Here is a 13,121-nt window from a genome sequence, read left to right as displayed (position 1 = left end):
ACATTATCCCCTTTGTTGTCTGAAATGTCGAATCAAGCACATCTGGCAAATGTCCTAGAGCTCACAAATCTTTCAAACAGCATATAATTCCCAATGGTGAAAGAGATAACGCCACCGCTTAATCGTGCTGCTCTTCAAAATAGCACCAACTTTCCTTCAATCAGAAACAATGGCTTTGACTTCTTAAAAATATCACACACCAGTGATTATTTGCAGAGAGGGCCCTTTTGCGTTTGAACCTGTGGGTTCCAGACAGAATTCAAAATCAAGACCATGAGTCTCATTTGAATGTATGCTGGGCTAAATGGACAATGGGGAAAGGGTATGAATTGGGGTCTGAAGAATGACCTGGCTTCTGTGATTCGGGGTCTTTGGGAGGTGATGACTGCCTTCCCCAGGGTGAGGCAGAGAAGAAGGATGGTGATGAGAGCTAACGCTGACTGAGCATGCACCCGGCACTCCACCAAAGAGGAAGGGAGTCCTGTGGGAGCCCAGTTGGACAAATGACAGGGAGGCTCAGTGAGGCTAAAGAATTTCCCCAGGAAATTTGGCAGGAATGGGGATCCACAGTCAGCCTCCTTCTTCCTTCTGTCTCCCAAGGTTTTCCTCCTTCTACTTTGCCTGGCCAGCTCCATGGTCATCTAGCCAAAGGGGCATTGGCAAGGTGCTCTCTAGCCAACTTTAGAAAATGGTGGCATTTAAGCTGCAGAGTGGACACCTAGAAACAAAAGACCACTTTGGCCTTCTAAAGTTCTCTTGTCTTGCTTCAACAGCTGAAAACTAGTAACAGTCCAAATGTCCAGCAGAAGGAGTCTAGTCAGCTAGCATGGCATATTCTCACAATAGGATACAGTCAGAGCATTAAAAAATGCAACAGGAGGGCTGAGGATGTACTCAGTAGTAGAACATTTACCTACGAGACAGTGCACAAGGCCCTGGGTTCAATCCCCAGCACTGGAACGATACATGCCAGTGGAGAAATAGATCTATTGATATGTGAAGGTGTCCAAGTCTAAGCACTTCACATGCATCGTTTCATTTTATCTAATCTAATTCCTACAGTAGCCTTGCAAATTAGTTGTCGTTATTATTCCCACTTTGCAGAAGATAAAACCGAGGCGAGGTGAAATGCCTAGCCCCAGGGCTTGTGAGCTCTAGGACATTTGCCAGATGTGCTTGATTCGACATGTCAGACGACAAAGGGGATAATGTTGGCGGGAATCGTGATGGCATTTCTGATGATCAGGATATTCTTAATAAGGGGCAGAGCTTGAATTTGAACCCAGGTCCAGCTGGCTCCAAAGTTAAAAATGACATTTGAGTTGTTTCAAAACGAGAAGATGGAGTTTACTAGTGGAAGAAAGAAAGTACCAAGCAGCCCAGAGAGTTAAAAAGTATACACCCAATGAGTGTAGGGTTACACTGATGGTTCCTTTCCCCCCAAGACACTTTGCTGCCAACTTTTTTATTACTCAAAAATTGGCCAATGAGCCAGGTGCTGGTGACTCACGCCTGTAATTCCAGCTACTCACGAGGCAGAGATCAGAAGGGTCGCAGTTTGAAGCCAGCCTGGAAAAATAGTTCAGAAGACCCTATCTTGAAAATACCCAACATGAAATGGGCTGGTGAAGTGTCTCGAGTGGTAGAGCACCTGTCTAGTAAGCGGGAGACCCTGAGTTCAAAACCCAGCAGTGCCAAAAAAAAAAAAAAAAAAGAGCCAGTGAGCAAGTCTTTCAAAGCTTCTGATAAGAGGCAAGACTCCTATAATTTGAAGCCACTACTTTCCCTAGACAAGTAAAAAACCTGAGATCCAGAGAGGGCAAATCACATGCTAATTCCATAAAGCCCAACTGTAGAAGAGCCAGGGCTGGAATCCCAATTTCCCACTGCCAGTGCCACTCCTTCAAAAAAAACAAACACAAAAAACAGGCTCCCTCTCCTTGGTGCCTCCCTTGAGCTTTCTGCAAAATGGCCAAGTGAGTCTCCCACACGGCCCCTCCTGCCATCATCTCTCCAGCGAGACAAAAGGCAATTTACCCAAATGTTATAATCACCTGGAGGCTGGCACGCAGGGGCATCCCTGCTTTATCTGCGGTATTGTTAGCAGCAGCATAATGAAGGCTTTGTGGAAGGATAATATCACACTTGTAACTGCCAAATAAAATGCCCGCACAGATCACAAGTCCCTGCCAGCAGACATGGGCATATGCCTGTAAGAAAAAGGAAATGCCATTATAGCTATTTGGCAGATGGGGAAGCCAAGGTCCAGGAAACAGTTTACTTACTAATGATCATGTCACTATCAAAGGGATGAGGCAGAATTTGAACCCAGGTCTCTCTGATGCCTTGCTGTGAACCAATGAGATACGCTGTTGCATTTTGAGTCAGGAGCCTCTCCGAGAATTAGGCAACACTGTAACCCTTCTCCCTAGAAAGACCCTTGAACCCCAGACCAAATTTTTCCTACAGAGGGTGGGATCCACCACCTGCAAAGACCTCTACTCTAGAAATGACAGCCTGTCCACACTGGCCGCCCTCCCTGACCTGCAGAATTGCCCATTACCATTCTCTCTCCCCACCCCAACTCCAGAGGCCCTGGAAATTCCCCTTCTACTTCAGTGCCCATTGGATTCTGGTAACAATATGCCCCAGGACAGTCTCTTGGAGGCATCCAGAGGACACAGCTTCCCCTTCCGGGGGCTGGAGCCAGCCCCCCCCGCCCCCCCCACCCCACCGCCCCAGCACCGTCAGGGTTTGTTTTGTCTCCTTTAATAGAAGTGGTGCAAGGCCAGAGCCCACAGGCAGGAGCCTCACCTCTCTTCCTCAGCCCACGCTCTGGAAGTCAGGATGGCTGGCTAAAGCCTCTGCCCAACCTCAGGTCCAGGAGAGGCAGGCAGGGTTCAAGCCAGGCTTTGGAGTTGACCAGATCTGCAGTCAGATCCCTCTGCTGATGCCTACCGCCTGTGTGACCTTGAGCTAAACTCTTAGCTTCTCTGAAAAATGGGAGTAGAAAGAGGGCCTGTTTTAATAGGATTGTAAAGTGGATACAGGGGATACAGGTGCCTGTCAGTGGTTACAGTGGTGATTATTTTTCACCCTGGGGTGAAAAGCTGAAAAGCAGAGAACACTTTAACTCTACATCACTAAGGAAGAGCTAGTGTCACCTTGGTTCTCTGGTCCCCACCCACCTGCTTTTGATACTAATTTCAGGACTGAACTGGCAGCCTGTGGTTTCCTGATCTCTCTGCTTGGCCCATGGAATTCTATTCTGGATGTGGGTGCCATCATCCTCATCCTTTCTTGTCCACCTAGAGCCTCAGGTCCCCAAATTCTCCCAGACACAGTCTTCACTGAGCCACTATGTACATGAGGATTTTACTTGGGGACCAGACCCAGCACCTTCCCCCATGCCCAAAACCAATGCAGGGATGGAAGGAGCAGATGCATAGACTGACAGTCTTAGGACTGGGTTGGGTGTTCTCTGGAGAGAAGCCTGAGGACTTTTCTGAAGCCTAAGTATTCAGATGACTACAGGGAACCCCCTCAAAATAAACCTCAGGAATAAAAATAACATAAACCATAAAAGACATATGAAAAGCATCCAACATAATTTTCTATATGCCTTATGATGTCTATGCTTAATGTTTAATTTGTAACATCAAGTATGAAATGCTTACCCTCCCCCCAACTAGGAGCACAGTATGCTGAGAGGGCACAGAGAAGAGAATGAGGGTGTCCCCAGTGTGGTCTAGATGATGTCCCAGAAAAGGAGGTGCTAGGCTAGGCCATAAAGGATTTTGCTGCATGGAAGGGAAGTAAGAGCATGGGCAAAGAGGCACAGAAACGGGTTCAGGATTGCACACCTGAGACCTGCTTGTGTAGTAGGAGCTGGTGGGGGGCGGGGTGGAGAGTCAAGGAGACCTCCTTCAAGAATCGATGGACAGTCAAGCTTTGACTAGTGTGTAGGGATGGTCTGAGCTGTGATTCAAGGCAGAGGAACCCAGTGAGAGGGAGGAACTGAATGTCAGGGAGTTTGGCTTCAATCCTTCAGAGGGAGCAGTAAGGTGGGAGCTGCAAAAAGCTTCCTCAGGAAAGCGGGTAGAGGCCAAGGGCTGAAGCTCCGAAGACAGACTCAGCTATGACCCTGTCCACTCACTAGCTGAGTGAGGCTGGGCAGATGCCATCACCTCCCTGAGCCTCAGTACCCTCTCCTGTGAGACAGACTTTATTTGCAAGATTGCTGTGAGGACTCATTGAGTTCTAGTCTATCATAGAGTGCTTACCATCTTCACTGTCTTTACAACCCCAGCCTAATTGAGCACTCAGTGTCTTCCAAGGACACAGTGGGCTCCCAGCTAGTAGGCCCTCTTCACATGCAGCTAGAGAGCAGGGGTGAAAGGAGGGAAGGGTCAAAGCAAAGGCCATGGGGTCAGGATGATAGAGTGACCTTGGCTATGGCACGTGGCTGCTCTGGGCTGCTGTAGAATGGTGGTTAGGCATTATGAGCATGGTTAGTAAATCAACTACAGTTATCAGTGCTCAAAAAATAAAAATGGGGAAGCAAGAAGAATAGTAAAACAACAGTGCTGGTGATTTTGCAACCCCTCCGTTCAGTGTGCACTTGCTCTGGAGAGGGTGTGGGGAGCCTGTGTCAGCAGTCACCATCCCTGGGTGACTCCTGACCTGGGAGCACACTGCTGCACATAGAATGGTTCTAGTATTTAAAGATGGGTATCACCCATGTACACAAGCCTGCTATGCATCTGCAACGCAACAGCAGGACTCACTTTCTGTCCCAACAATGTCACATGACTGTGTATGTGATGTATAAGGAGGCATCCTTCCAGCCTGTGGCCTTCCTAAGTGATTTCGAAGGCTGACTGAGACTGTAGGTACTTTTCCCTTTTCCCATTGACTTAGTCTCTGCAACCCCACCTGAGACCACCCAGCTGTGTGTTTGTTCACAGGGGTGTTAATGAGGACTGCATGAGGTCGGGCATGCAGAGTGCCCACCAGGCATGGCACCTGTCCCACAGAAGTGCTCCCTAATACCGGGCAGCTGCATTCCTTGCTCAACTTGCCCTCTCCAGTGATAGCCCTAAATCCTGTTGTAGACCTGAACTGAGAGACCCTATCCCAATCATTTCAATATGTCAAAATAAAATGTCACCACACCCCCACAACAAATATAGATTTTTTGCTGTAAAACTTTGAAAGGATCTTTCAAACTTTGTTGGTGAATTGACTACAAGTCTTAACAATTGGCTGTGATTTCTTGAGAGTTGTGTGCATACTGGAGAATTCTGGCAAAATGAGGACACTGAGCCTGCAAATGGAGCTCAAGTATAATAAAATTGTTTGATTTCCAAATTTAATAATTAATCAAGTCTGAATGCATTAATTATAACATTAATTTCAGTTTTGTAATTTCTGTTTTGGGTGTTTTAGAGTTGATCATTCTCCCTAAGCCTCCTTACATCTGAAAAGGCCTTGACAAGCTCATGGGTGCTGGGCCCTGCACCTCTGGTTCCCAGTGGCTGAGATGGCTCACCCAGCCCAGAAGATGCTCCTGTACAGGGAATGCAAGAACAGCCCAGAGGAACCCCACCTGCCCCGTGGCAGGCTCTGCCTGGGCAATGGCCCGTCAGTCAATATTGACGATGCTGTGTTCTTGGCCTTTGGCCATCACTGCCAACAAAGTTCAAAGCCTCTTTCTTGTCAGGAGTTGTGACAAGGATGCCAGGGCATGGCTGCTCTCACTGTAGCACTGTCTTGGCCCTGCCCCACCATCTCATGAAGCTCTATATTTACACTGAGGGTGGGTCAGGGCTGTAAGTAGGCTCCAACTTACGGGCAGGGAGCCTGGTTTGCTGTGCACCTCCACCCTGTCCTGAGTCCTCTGAAGATGGGTGTTAACCCCAGAAAAAGAGGGTAGCTCCCCATGACAGAAGTCCCCTTCCCCCAGAGTCTAATCCAGCCCTGAATTCACTGCTAGCCTGGCACTTTGGATGAGCAGTAGGCCTTCTCTGCAGGTCGGCAGTGCTTCCTCCCTCTGCATGTGATCACACACAGTCAGACTTCAGATTCTCACACACTGCCACACACCGTGCATGTGTCGCATGTGTCACACAAACGCTAAGTGTTCCACACATACCTCAGACATAGACAATCACACACTGACAGGCACACACCTATTCTCACTGATGTATGTGTGAGAACAACTGGATGGAAACATAACATTTGTCTGTGTGCACATACTTGCAGCTTCACTGAGTGTGGCTAGTGCCAGAGCACACTGAGTCCTCCCCTCTGCCCTGATGAAATAAAGCAGGCAATGAACTCCCTCTAAGCCTCAGCTTCCTTGTCTTAAGTGGGGATAATCCCATTGCACTCAATGAAGGAGGACAAATGGACACACACACACACACACACACACACACACACACAGCTGAGCCCTCCTACATGCTTGCCCGGTGAACCTCTTTCCCTCCCTGAGTCCAGAGACTTTGTTCCTTCTGGATCTCCTCCTTTTCCCAGTCCCCACCCCACCCCTCACACAGGTGGGACCAGCATAGCAGTGGTGATCACAGGTGTGCCCAGCCCAAAGGTGTGCCAAGAGACGGCAGAGTCTGGTTGTGGGTGCCCACTGACCCCAATCTACCTGTTTGCCCTCCCTGGGCTCACCTGCCCTGGCCTGCCCTCCTGGTTTTGAACAAAACTCACTAGCTGAGGTGTGGCTTGTGATTCTAATCCTGTGTGAAGACCTCCTCCTCCTCTCATACCTAGCAGGGAACCTGGTGAGTCCCTTAGGGAGGCTGCCTTGCAGGCATCCAATTTAGGAATTAAAGTCCCATCAAAATGACAACTGCAGCTTCCACTCTCTAAGTGCCCATCAAGTGCCATCCTTCCTGGCAGGCCTCACTCTGTCTGATTCAACCCACTGCATAGACAAGAGCCTGGCTCAGAGATGGGGAGTAACTTGTCCAAAATCACACAGCAAGTTGGTGGTTCAGCATCCAGCCCAAGCCTGACTAGTTCCAGAAGTCCCACCTTGCAAAAATAACTTCTCACTTCTCTTTGGGTCTTTGGCCTTTTCTATGCACCAAGAGCTGTGCTAAGCACTTTTCGGGGCAATATCACTTGGTCTTCATGGCAAACCTTCAAGGCAGGTGCATTTGCAGATGAGGAAATGAGGCCCGGGGAGGTGTGCGGCCTCTTGCCCAAGATATGGGCACAGAGGTCCAGAACCCATGCTCTCACTCTCAACCACCATACCATGCTGCTACCCTCCCTGATAACTTCCTGGGTAGCTGCTATTTCCTTGCAGCTATTCTGAGACTTTTAGGATTTCTTCTGCCCCCAGCACCATGCTGACCTGCAGACTGCACTAATGCCACCCTCTGTGACCTGGGCACAGCTCAGCTGACTCAGCACAGCTATGGCCTGGACTATCTCCACCTTTGCTGTGAGGCAGGCCCATGGCCAGGCAAGCTTTGAGCTTCCTGGATGTGATTAGTGCTCAGGTATGATCCCAGACAACTCAACCTCTCTGTGTGGTGAGGCTGCCCAATCTAAGGCCTCAAGACACAAAAGGCAACAGCAGCCTGCAGCCTTGGGCCTGCACTTGGCATGCCTGCCTTGCCCTCTTAGAAGCTCCATTTGCCCAGGGAGGGGAAGAAAGTCTTCTTCTTTTGTCCAAATCCCACAGAGTAAGCCCATTACTTTCATGTCCCCAAATTTAATTTTCCTCATTCACTCATTCACTTATATTTATTAAATACTTTTTAAGGGCAGGATCTGTGCTGGGCCCTGATGACACAGCTGCCCCAGGCTGATAGGACACCATGACCTTGACTTCCCTCATCAGGAAAGGCTGATGATACTCAGGCAGGGCCCATGGGGTGGGGTGGGGGAAGCTGGGAAGGCACAGAGTCCAGCTCATACACATTCATGAGGGGCTTTAAGGAGGAGTAAAGGAAGACTATGTTCTTCAGATGACTCTAAATCCACACCCCCTTTCCCACCCGCACTGCTTTCGTACATTTTGAACTTACACTTTTTGAAAGAAATCCTGGAACAACACACTTATATTACATTTGGTTGTTTATGTTAAAAAGCAATAACTTATCAAATGTAAATGATTAAAGTATAGTGCAATTAATATCATCTTATTTAGGTTTTTCTTCATTTTTATATGCACTAAAGCCAGAAGTGGAAAGTGCTCTGGGTCTCTCTTGTGGTTAAGAGGCTGTGTACCTGAGCCAGGTGCTGAAAGGAAGGGTGTCCTCTTCAGGGAACAGCACATACAAAGGCACAGAGGCGCTGTTGAGAATGCACATTTGAGCAACTGTAGTACCTGAAGGTGGCTGCGCTTTAGGGTGTGAGGTGAGTGGGGAGGGAACAGGAGGATCTGGAGGGGTTGCTCTTGCAGCAAGCTCCTTTTCTTCTTAGGAAGTCCCGTTTTCCTAATAATCTGTGGGGGCCAAGGCATATGGGTGGTGGCAAAGTCATTTCCAAAGCTTCAGAACCAGAAGAAAGACATCTTTCTGTCCCATAGCAACAAATATACCTAACATTGAAGAGTGACCAGATTGGTCTTCTTGTTGATTCACTTCCTCATTCAACCTACTATATGCCAGAGAGTTCTCTAAGCAGTGGGGACACCACAGAGAACAAGCAGACAAGGCTCCCAATGTCATTAGAGCTTACAATCTAGATAGGGGAGACAAATGTGTATATAAACAAGAAGACTGCAGAGAGTGGTGTATGCTATGAAGAAAACACAAGATAGAGTGACTGCAAGTGGAAGTGGTCAGATGGAGGGGTCACAAGAAGGTGACATTTGAGTTGAGACCTGAACGCCAAGAAGTGGGCACAACTTAGGAAATGTTTATTGATGGCAACTGAGCAGAGTCAGAATGAAAAAGCTTATTCAGATTCATCTGGCAGAGCAAAGCAGACATGATCCCCAAATTGAGAGTTTACAGTTGAATGGGAGAGGAAAACATTATTTAAGAAAGACTCAGGCCTGCAGAGTGCTTTCTTAGCATGTGGGAAGCCAAGGGTTCAATCACCAGTGGAAGAAAAAGAAGAAAGAAGAAAGAAGAAGAAGAAGAAGAGGAGGAGGAGGAGGAGGAGGAGAAGGAAGAAGAAGAAGAAGAAGAAGAAGAAGAAGAAGAAGAAGAAGAAGAAGAAGAAGAAGAAGAAGAAGAAGAAGAAGAAGGAAGAAGAAGAAGAAAGAAGAAGGAAGAAGAAGAAGAAGGAAGAAGAGGAGGAGGAGGAGGAGAAGAAGGAAGAAGAAGAAGAAGAAGAAGAAGAAGAAGAAGAAGAAGAAGAAGAAGAAGAAAGAAAGAAAGAAGAAGGAAGAAGAGAGGAGGAGAAGGAAGAGGAAGAGGAGGAAGAAGAGGGGATGGAGGAGGAAGGAGAAGAGAAGGGGAAAAGGAAGAAGAAAAAGGAAAAGACAAAAAGAAAGAAGAAGGAGAAGAGATGACTCAAAAATTGTGCTCTAAGGGGCCATGAGTGAGGAAAGGAGTGAACAGCTTCAGTTTGTATGGTTGGCAGTAAGAAGGGACTTCCACTTCTCTTGGGAAATCCCTTAGGGAGCACACTGGATTTTCAAGCATTTTTAAAATAACCTTTTTATTTTAGAGTAGTTAAAGTTACATAGTTAGTATGAAGATAGTTCAGCTTTCTCCATATACCCCACACCCAGTTTCCACTACTATTTGCATCTTATATTGTAGGGCATACATGCCACAACTAACAAATTAATACTGATTAACTAAAGCCCATAGTTTCTCCATACCTCCACAGTCTTTCCCTACTGTCCATTTTGTTTTCCAGGATCCCATCCAGCATATCACATTACATTTAGTTATGTCTTCTTCGGCTCCTATTAGGTGTGACTGCTGCTCAGAAATTTTTCCATGACAGGTTTGAGGAGTACTAGTCAGGTATTTTGTAGACTGTCCTTTGATCGGAATTTGTCTGTTTTTCTCATGATTAGGCTGGGGTTGTGGAGGGCAGAATATCTGCATAAATTGTTTGGAGTTCTACACAGGAAACTTGCCTATTCTGATATTTATACATCTTACCAATATTTTATGCTAGGATTTTTACTTTTTTAGAAGTACAAAAACCTATTACTATTTCTAGCAGCCTAGAACTCTTTTATTTATCTCAATTATCAAGACACATAAAATTACCAAGACATTAAATTGGAGGGTAGGAAAAGAGCCAGTAATTATTTAAAACTTTTTTTTATTGTCCATACACATTAACGAAAGATTTGGGAAATACCAAAGCAGAAAGAAGAGCCTCTAGTCCCACTGCTCAGAGCTGATCACATTCACACTTCAATTTATTATCTTTAACTTTTCTTTTGTGCACAATCTTTAATGGAATATACTGTCTATGGAATTATGTTTCTTGCCTCTTCTCATATTTTTTGGTTTATTATCTCAACAAAAACATTTTCCCTATGTTATCATACAGACTTCCTAACTATCATTTTCAGTAGCTACTAAATATTCCTTCACATGGCGTATGGTAAGGGTCCCCTGGCCCCCTCCCAAGCTAGCACAGTTCCTGGCATGTAGTGTGTATTTAGAAATTATTTGTTAAATGACAACAAAGTAATCATTCCCTCCTCTGCAAATGTATATTATTTTCCATTCTCTTGATTCTAAATAGTTCCAAGACAGATTATTCCCTTAGGATAGTGTCCCAGAGTGGAATTAACAGGCCAAAGGAGACCAAAAACTTTTAAATAAATGCACCAAACCAGAAATCTTCCTCCTCTTCTCTTTGCACCACCAGCAATTGTGCCAAGGGTAATAATTTACAATTGATTAAAGAGTTTGTGGGATGTTTTTCCCTATCTTTTTTCTTTCTCCTCTCCCCCTCCTCTTCTGCCAAAAAGGAGGAAAATTATCTGAGAAGGTGAAGATGTTCTCAGACAATCATATTAACATATTCCAACAATCACAATTTGCAAAATAGTAATCACAACTCCCGGGCTCTGGGAGGCATTAATCAAAGCTACAGGTTTAATTCCATCTTAAATATTGATGAAATGTGCTTCGGTAGCCTCACCCTGGCGTGGCAGGGCCAGGGAGCCTCAGAGGCATCGAAGAGGTGGAGGGAGGGTGGGTGAGCAGCTGCTGGGAGGGGAGGCATCTGTGATTCAAATTGGTGGCTGTGCAGCCAGGTAGAGAGTGAAAGGGGTAGTGAAGAGGGCTGTTAAGTCCATTGCTGTCAATTTGTAACGATCAGGGAGGAGCCTGAGGACTGGTTCAGCACAATACACCCAGTTTGTCTGGTTTCAGGGGTTATGCTGAAGAGGCTGCAGCTGCACTGATTCGAATAGCCTGGAGACTTCAGAACTGTAATTATCAACCAGGCTGCTCACAGTATGGCAAAAGTGGGCTCCACCAGCGCTTAACTCCTTGTGTGCTGACACATCACGGCTGCTCTCCCCACCCCTGGGTTGCCAGCCTCAGCCAGGACTTCCAGACAGCCTGCCCAGGGGAAACTGAGGCCCACTGGCTGCTTTGGGCAGTTCCCCAAGGCCAGAGTGTGCTGGCCAGTATCTTTGAGTTGTATGTAAGGAAATGCAGGATGGGCTGTTTGGCTTTGTGGGGACAAACAACATTGCACCATCAAGTCCTCCCTGGGTTGAGAAGTCATGCTGCCAGGGCCTGATGAATCTTGGCTCAAATTCCACAGGCTGTGGGCCTAGGACAAGGCTGTTTTTTCTATAAAATGGGTGTATCTCCTCTTCCCCTGCTGGTCCAGTGCTGGTAAAGCACACAGTAGGCTGTCCATGAGCCTCTGTCTTCCAGACCTTGACCTGGTCCTTTTCACAGAAGAGGAAGGCCTCCCTCAGGGGGGTCTGATTTGGTGAAGGGCAGGCTTTTGCTGGCCCTCTGCATTTCAGCTCTCAGGGAGTTCCCTTGTTCCCCAGCTTCCATGATTTGTCACCCAAAGAAGATAGAAAGTCCCATCCTCCCACTTCTTGGGCAGAGGGTTGGGCACCAGGTAAGGAGGGAAGACCAGAACTCCTCCAGTGTGTGGCCCAAAGGAGAATGCCTGAAAGCAAGCATTTGCAGAGAGAAGGGAAGGATGACGGAGGGGAGGCAGGCAAGCATGCAGTGGGGGGCAAAAGAGCGTAGACTCAGCTGGAAGTGTGGTCAGTGCAAGATTGGTGACCCTCCTCCCAAAATAGAAAGAGAAATTCTTCCACATATGTATCCAGGAAGTCATGGGCCCCAGAGCCCCCAGGGAGGTTTCCAGTAGAAGGTGACCAGCACTGAGAGGATGGAGAGTAAAATCTGAGAGGAGCCAACTATGGAACATGAGGCAGCAGTAAGAAGCAAAGAACTATTATGTACATGTAGCAACAAGATTGAATCCTGAAACAGTCAAGTCAAAGAAGTATGACACAATGAAGTTCGCAGCACAATGCCATTTTTGTAAATTAAAAACACATTCGCACACAAGAGTACATATTTTCTAGTGCTTCGTGCATTTTTAGGGATATGTATCTCACCATTAGAGTGGGTCCCTATCGTGGAGGGGGAGGGGCTGGATGTGGGTTTAGAGGAGAAAGGGGGAAAATAAAAGTAAGTCCACAGGGGTTCTGCATAGAGAGGATGAGAGTGTACTATGGACTGAAGATTATGACTCACTCAATTCTGTATTTGAGGTTTTGAAATGCAGCACAGGCTTTGTAGTTAAGACAACCCTAGGCTCAGATCTTGGGCTCTCCCACATACTAACCCTGAGGCTGTAGACTCCCCCCCCACCCCCCACCCCGCTCCATTTGTTCATCTGTGTAGTGCCTGTTGAGGCATCTTGCCTGTTGGGAGGCCACAAGGAACAACCCAGCCCAGGGAGATGACTGCATTCAGGGCCTGGAGGGGAATTATGCTCTTCCTCTGCCTTCCCCACAAAGGCACCTGAGTCAGCAGAGGGTGTCGGCCCCCTGGGAAACCACATATTCTTTGAAGGGTCACGAATAGAGAGTGGGAAGTGATATCTGAGGCTCTCATAGCACTACAGCCAAGGCCTGGCCCCACTGCACTGCGGGTGCCATTTGTGTTATGTCAGCCCAGGTGAGT

The 13,121-nt window shown here is 47.1% G+C and overlaps 1 protein-coding gene across 2 annotated transcripts in view; it reads left to right on the top strand.

The window, feature by feature from the left end:
- The window catches only part of Morn5 (MORN repeat containing 5), a 33,935-nt gene that overhangs the window by 20,330 nt on the left and 484 nt on the right, over positions 1–13,121 (top strand). The gene's annotated exons all lie outside the window — the stretch shown is intronic.

Source organism: Castor canadensis, chromosome 13 (assembly GCF_047511655.1).
Source record: "Castor canadensis chromosome 13, mCasCan1.hap1v2, whole genome shotgun sequence".
In the NCBI taxonomy this organism is placed as follows: Eukaryota; Metazoa; Chordata; class Mammalia; order Rodentia; family Castoridae; genus Castor; species Castor canadensis.
This window is presented reverse-complemented; position numbering and strand designations above follow the sequence as displayed.